This window comes from Carassius gibelio, chromosome A19, assembly GCF_023724105.1.
Source record: "Carassius gibelio isolate Cgi1373 ecotype wild population from Czech Republic chromosome A19, carGib1.2-hapl.c, whole genome shotgun sequence".
Classification (NCBI taxonomy): domain Eukaryota; kingdom Metazoa; phylum Chordata; class Actinopteri; order Cypriniformes; family Cyprinidae; genus Carassius; species Carassius gibelio.
In genome coordinates, this window is record NC_068389.1 from 3,876,616 (window position 1) to 3,883,642 (window position 7,027).

The following is a 7,027-nucleotide window of genomic DNA, read 5'->3' on the forward strand; positions in this document are numbered from 1 at the left end:
CATCTCACCGAGCATACCCTTAAGTCCAAGTATTTCTTGTTTAACATCCATATCGATTAAATCATGTTGAGACGGTTGGTGAGCAGATAAACATGGGCAAGGTCTTGAAGATGGATTTCCATACTGGGTTTGGTGATGATCACTTACAACTAGTGTTGGTGAGGAAGGAGGAAAGGGAGCACATTCTCTCACCATACAGTCAGCAAAACGGGCAGGAGGTCTTCTCCTTCTTAGGCTGCGCTGGATTGCAGGTCTTGAGTGGTAATCCATTCCACCAAATTTCTACGCTCCGGCTCGAAGGACCATTTGTAGGATATCAGATGTTAATATATCCAAAGTTCATCGGAGGTTTAGAAACTTGATGGTGTGTCTGATTAAAACACCAGAGAGGTACGAGTCCTTTGCTCTCTTTTATTTTAAGTTCAAGATGATTATTCATAGACAATTCCCATAACATGGGGATGGACAGGATGAACTGGATGGGCAACATGTACAAGATGTACAGGATGTACAAGATGGTCTTAAGTCACTACAAACAGTAGAATAAAAGAAATCAACTCAATTAATCAACAAATACATATATATACTCGATCCAAACAATAAATTGGCAAACAAACTTACTTAACGCATCTTAAGGAAAGGACTCAAAGGACATGGTTGGGTGTCCATTCAAACACCCACACCTTACCAAAGGAAGAGAAACAATGAAAGGAAGTGAGGTCTACTTATAGACCTTGACCAGGAAGTGTATGGGTAATTTAGTGCACTTGCATGGGTATTGTAGTCTACTTGGAATTGTGGGATATGTAGTACAAATATATATATATGGGAAAAAAAAAATTAAAGATAAGGGTCAATATTCACAACACTTTAGGCTGCATTAATTAGGTAAACCGGAACCGGGAACACTTCACATAACACCCTATGTACTTGCTGAATGGCATCTAGAATGGCCTCTACACTAATATTAGTCTGTTTCTGTCTTATTCCGAGGTTACCGTAGCCACCAGATCCAGTCTGTATCCAGATCAGAGGGTCACTGCAGTCACCCGGATCCAGTACGTATCCAGACCATATGGTGGATCAGCACCTAGAAAGGACCTCTACATCCCTGAAAGACAGCGGAGACCAGGACAACTAGAGCCCCAGATACAGATCCCCTGTAAAGACCTTGTCTCAGAGGACCACCAGGACAAGACCACAGGAAACAGATAATTATTCTGCACAATCTGACTTTGCTGCAGCCTGGAATTGAACTACTGGTTTCGTCTGGTCAGAAGAGAACTGGCCCCCCAACTGAGCCTGGTTTCTCCCAAGGTTTTTTTCTCCATTCTGTCATTGATGGAGTTTCAGTTCCTTGCTGCTGTCACCTCTGGCTTGCTTAGTTGGGGTCATCACTACAGCGGTATTGTTGACTTGATTGCAAACATATGCACAGACACTACTTAAACTGAACAGAGATGACATCACTGAATTTAATGATGAACTGCCTTTAACTGTCATTTTGCATTATTTACACACTGTTTTGCTAATGAATGTTGTTCAGTTGCTTTGACGCAATGTATTTTGTTTAAAGCGCTATATAAATAAAGGTCACTTGACCTGACTTGTTTTTTGGGTGCAATACGGGACCTCGCCATTAGGAAGGACACATTCACCTGTTGACTATATTCAGTGCGCATTTAGGCAACTGCGCCATAAAAGTGCTCTGATGCATCACAGAAGATGTGCAGGTCGTGGATGGCTGAAGGGGTATCAACTGTCCAATGGATAAGACAACGGGGCAGTACTATTGAGGAGAGATTAGGGAGTTCTCCTTTGCAGGAAAACCAGGCTTCTAAGTTGTTGTGGGGAAGGTTTGGATCATCCCATTCTCTTGCCTTTGCCCATAGGTGCTGGACAATTATCTTGGCTCTTGTTGTGTAGGGGAGGATATAGCCAAGAGGATCGTACTGGCTCGCGAGAACTCGGTAGATGTGACGCATGGTTGGAGTTGTGGCTTCAATAGCTCTGTGCCTGTATTTCAGGGTGTCCGTATTGCAATTCCAGTGGAGGCCTAGAGTAGATTCCATGGGATCAAGAGAAGGATGATGTGACAGCCAGAAGTCTGCCTGGTTTGACCTTGCATCGGGAGGAAGATCGAAGATGACCTTGGGGTCATTACTAGCCCATTGTCTAATCTCAAAGCCACCAGAGGAGAGGGTTGCACGCATGCAGTGAAGAAGGTCCTTAGCTCTGGTGTGGGAAGTATTTGAAGGCAGTTATCCACATAGAAACAATGCTGTATGGCCTGTGTGTCCATGGCGATCCTCTGGAGGGCATAAATGGCACAGAATGGGCTGGCAGTAGTGCCAAATGGAATAACTTGCCATTCATATACTGTTGGAGGGGATCTACTGTCTATGGCATGCCAGAGGAAGTGCAGGAGGGGTTTATCTTGTGGTAGCAGGCGCACCTGATTGAACATGGACTTAACGTCTCAGCTGATGGCAATGTTGTGTTGCCTGAAACGGAGGAGAACTCCAAGGAGGGAAGGCCCAAGGATTGGACCAGGGAGAAATTGTGAATTCAGGCCTTGATTCTGATAGATGAAAGAACAATCAAATACAATGCGGTCCTTTCCATCATGATGCACAATGTGGTATGTACCAAGATTCAGGAGCATCTGCTACTTCAGATGAGGTTAAACTTTTGACATAAAAAAAGTTTGGCAGCATCAACTAACTTCTGGATTTCTCTAATATAGGTCTCCACCTGTAGGGGGTTTTGAAGCAATCGCCTCTCACAGCTGCGAAGACGTGACATAACTGCTTCCTTAGGAGCCTTTAGGGGAGCCAGGGATCTGCTCCGAGGAGAGGTGTGGCATACCGCAGGACGTCATCAACAGGAATTTGGATGGTTTGAGTCTCCAGCTGGTGAATTGCATCTTGGTCCTGGCGACCATCTTTGTGTTCCTCAGAGGTTCTGAATCCAGCTGCCACAGTTTTTGCACATTATGGTGGATGTCATCAGGTGGGCATTTAAAGGAAATATAATGACAATTGGTAGAGGGAGAGCTAACAATATCTCTAGCAGGGCCCTGTAACATTCAACCGAGACAGGTTTTAATTGCTACAGGGGCTCCGGGGGTCCCTAACTTTACAGGCAGTGTTGGAGTGATCAGGTGGGTATGATGAGCTCCTATGAGTAGAATGTTATCATGTTGCTTCAAGGTAATCTGCCGGAGATGAGTGTGGCGCTGCTGGAGAATTTCACAGGATGAGAATGTTCAGACAAAGAAAGCTCATCAGCAGTGAAGGCATGCCTGATTGCCAAGGATTTCTCTGGATGGGCCTTTGGAGTAAGGGTAAAGGACACTGCGGCACCGTTTAGAGCAGTGATCCTCAAATCTGGCTCACGAGATCCAGTTTCCTGCAGAGTTTAGCTCCGACTCCAATTAAACACACCTGCCTGTGATTTTCTAATGATCCTGAAGACACTGATTAGCAAACTTATGCGTGTTTGATTAGGGTTAGAGCTAAACTTCGCAGGAAAGTGGATCTCGCGAGCCAGATTTGAGGATCACTGGTTTAGAGTCTGGACATCCTGTCTCACCGTCCTTAGCTTCAGACTTTCCTATCAACTGGAATTTCTGTGCGGCAGGATACAGAAGGATTGTACGTTCTGACCCTTCATCCAATATGACATACATATCTAAGGACTTGTTTCTATTACGCAGGATCACTTCAACTTCCTTCAGCAGTACTTTATTGCAATCGCTAGGATGATCTAGGTAGAAATTCTGCACTTGCCTCTGGTTGATGTTGCATAGGACCTGCAGATGTTTCCCATTGCATTGGTTGCAGCGTCTCTTTAGATCACACTGGGCCCTGGCTCTAGGCGAAATTTGAGGTCACGAAATATGGGCTGGGAGCAAAGGGTTACGTGAGACTGGAACTTGACAGGTAGCAGGGAACTGACTATGATCAGAAGGATTCGTGTGCTGCCAGGACTGAGCTAAGGGCTGAATGGCAGGAGAACACCTTACAGGAGGTGGATAAGGCTGCTCTCGCGGTAGTGAAGAAAAGTGCTTAGTGCTACTAACTGAGGGCCAAGGTTTTCAGAGCTTAATACTAAATGAGACTGTGAGGAGTGGCCTTTACCAAGCATACAGCTCTGAATTAGTCTACCTTGATTTCTTATTTCTTCTAGTAACTGATGTAAGAGCTCAGTTTGAGGGTCAGGAATTGAGGCTACATGAGGGTCATGTGGGTATTCAGGGGCTAGGGTTCTTCCAGAAGAGACAGGTGAGGGAGGGTATGTTGCAGGCTCTAGCTCTTCTGGTGGTTCTGGCTCTTCCTCTTCATCCTCCTCGCTGAGTAGTTGAGGTGCCTCTTCCTCCTCCTCAATACTCATACTGAGGTGGCTCTGGTGCTGCAGCAGGAGGTTGTGGCCATTGACAATGATTCATGACGTAGTCATCATAGCGAACAGGACATTGGGCTTGGTGGTGAGGACGTTGAAGTAATGAAGGCAAGAAGTGACTGGATATCTCCACTGGTTGTCAATGGCTCCGGCTCGAAGGACCATATAAAGGAGTTTTGAAAGTGATATGCACGGGGCTGTCTTGAGACCAGTGGAGGTGTCCGTAAGAACAGTCCAGTCACTTCAATTAACCAGCTACTTTCTTTATTAGGTATGTGATTGTGTGTGTGTGTGTGTGTGTGTGGTTTCTAGGAGGAAAAGGATATAGGATACAATAAGCTACATAATGCCACAATACAAAGCCACAATTCATTTGAAGGATAAACATTTGTACAAGAACTAAGATTGCAAGGAATTAGCTAGATAGCCTAAAAACAAAGTCAATACATACATTTTCTCTGTCCATAATTAATGAACTGGTCATGCCTAGAAATACTCAAATGCACATATTCTTACAATTACCACAGTAAGCCACATAAACATTATAAGCAAAGTTAAACTGTTCAATCTAACAATAGAAACATATGGATCTTACATAGTTCAATAATGCACACAAGGCTGGAGAGACAGCATTTCCAGCAGCAACACACTAGGATTCCTCCATGTGGCATGAACAAAAGGAAGAGGCTGTGTGTTCAGGTGCTGCCTAATGAAGTCTATGGCTGATTGAGGCTAATTAATTGAAGGTGTGGTGAACTGCATGGAAATTGAGTAGAAAAGAAAACTGGGACATGTCACCTGCATGACAGAGAGAAAAACTTCCAAATGGCATGACTTGAGATATGCATTTGTGTCGATATGCATGGGTACCACTTCAAGTAGGGGTTTGTATTGGTACCTATGTACAGTATCATGAATGACTGATCCAAAGATGGCGCCATTGTGGTTGTTGGCTTGCCGTCGCCCCTGTCCTTTGCAGTCTTTCCTGTAAGTTTTGGTGCCATCTATGTGTGTGTGCTCAAGCAAACAGTACCTTAATTTCCTATGATCAAAAAGCATGTGAATTATTAGCGACGATGACCCTGCCACATGTGGCAAGTATGCAACAGCCTATCGCCAGAAGATGATGCAGATTTGGAGAGCACCATGTTGAAATGGGCAGTAAAATCCAAATTGCTGGTATCATGCCAGACTTGGTGCAGTTGGATAATTCTGCAGAGATCAGGAATGGAGGCTCTTCCAACTGGTGGATCTCATACAGTATGATAAAACAGAACTGTATTTGGCATTGGCTATTACAGTGTCGCAAACATCATATGCAATCCTCTGTAATTTAGGTGCACTCTTTCACTTAGGCTGAGCAGCTCTGCTGATATATTTTAAACAAATAAATCTACACAATTATAATGTGGCCCTGGATTACATAAAGCAAGCAATCCAGCCATGACTTGGAAAACAATTGTCCTTTGTTTTTTATATGGCTTTTTGGGGCCAAGTTGTTTCATAGCTATTTTTTGCTAACAATCTCAAACAAGTTCTTTAAGAGAAACAGTTTTACACAGGTAATGATTTGTACCATTCATTATATTTACTTTCTGTGTGCATTTAACAGACTCAAATACTTTTTGCTGATGCTGATTGATAAAGCATTGTCCAGGACTATGTTCAGTGTAAAACAGGTGGGACAGTCTTATATCTGCTCAGTATGGCTCTCAATTAGGGAAAACTGCATTTCTAGGTAAAAGGAAGTATCCTCACAATTATATTCCTTCTTAGGGAAAAATGGTATCTGTTAGGATTTCCAGTCAGGATTTAGACCGTATAACAATACTGAGACTGCTCTCCTTAGAGCTATAAATGACCTTTGTTATTACATATATGTAATTACAAATGATTGTGGTTGTATCTCTCTATTAGTGCTATTGGATCTTAGTGCTGTGTTCGACACGCCCAGGACACTTAGCAAATAAACCATGCCTGTGATATCTCCTGCATGACAGCACTTCAAACACACGACAAAGAGAAAGACCATTGCCTTATATAGTGGCTGTCTCATGTTTGTGGGCTTTAAGTATAAAAAGCCTGGATTTAAACACTTTCGCTGGGTATTTGAGTAAATGAAAACAATACTTACATTTTCATTGTCCCCCACAGAGCTCTCACCTGCCTCTGATTATAAACACCGTCGTCATATGCGCGCAAGTGATTCTGAGATATGGTAGGGTGCGAAGTGTCCATCAGATTTACACTTCATTTTCATGGGATTAGATAGGCAAAGGGAAGGAAAAGATGTGGTAGGACAAAGTGTACAAGTAATAGGGATAACCACACCCTGGAGAGGATTGTGAAAAAAAACCCATTCAAAAATGTGGGGGAGATTCACAAAGAGTGGACTGCAGCTGGAGTCAGTGCTTCAAGAACCACTACACACAGACGTATGGTCCAGTGTAAATTTTCCACAGTCAGTGATGGTTTGGGGTGCCATGTCATCTGCTGGTGTTGGTCCACTGTGTTTTCTGAGGTCCAAGGTCAACACAGCTGTATACCAGGAAGTTTTAGAGCACTTCATGCTTCCTGCTGCTGACAAAATTTATGGAGATGCAGATTTCATTTTCCAACAGGA

The 7,027-nt window shown here is 43.5% G+C and overlaps 1 long non-coding RNA gene across 1 annotated transcript in view; it reads left to right on the top strand.

The window, feature by feature from the left end:
- The first annotated feature begins 906 nt into the window (after positions 1–906).
- Positions 907–7,027, top strand: part of LOC127935636 (uncharacterized) — a 39,254-nt gene continuing 33,133 nt past the window's right edge. The window contains exon 1 of the long non-coding RNA XR_008148139.1: positions 907–1,317. This is a non-coding gene — a long non-coding RNA (uncharacterized LOC127935636). The remainder of the gene's footprint in view (positions 1,318–7,027) is intronic.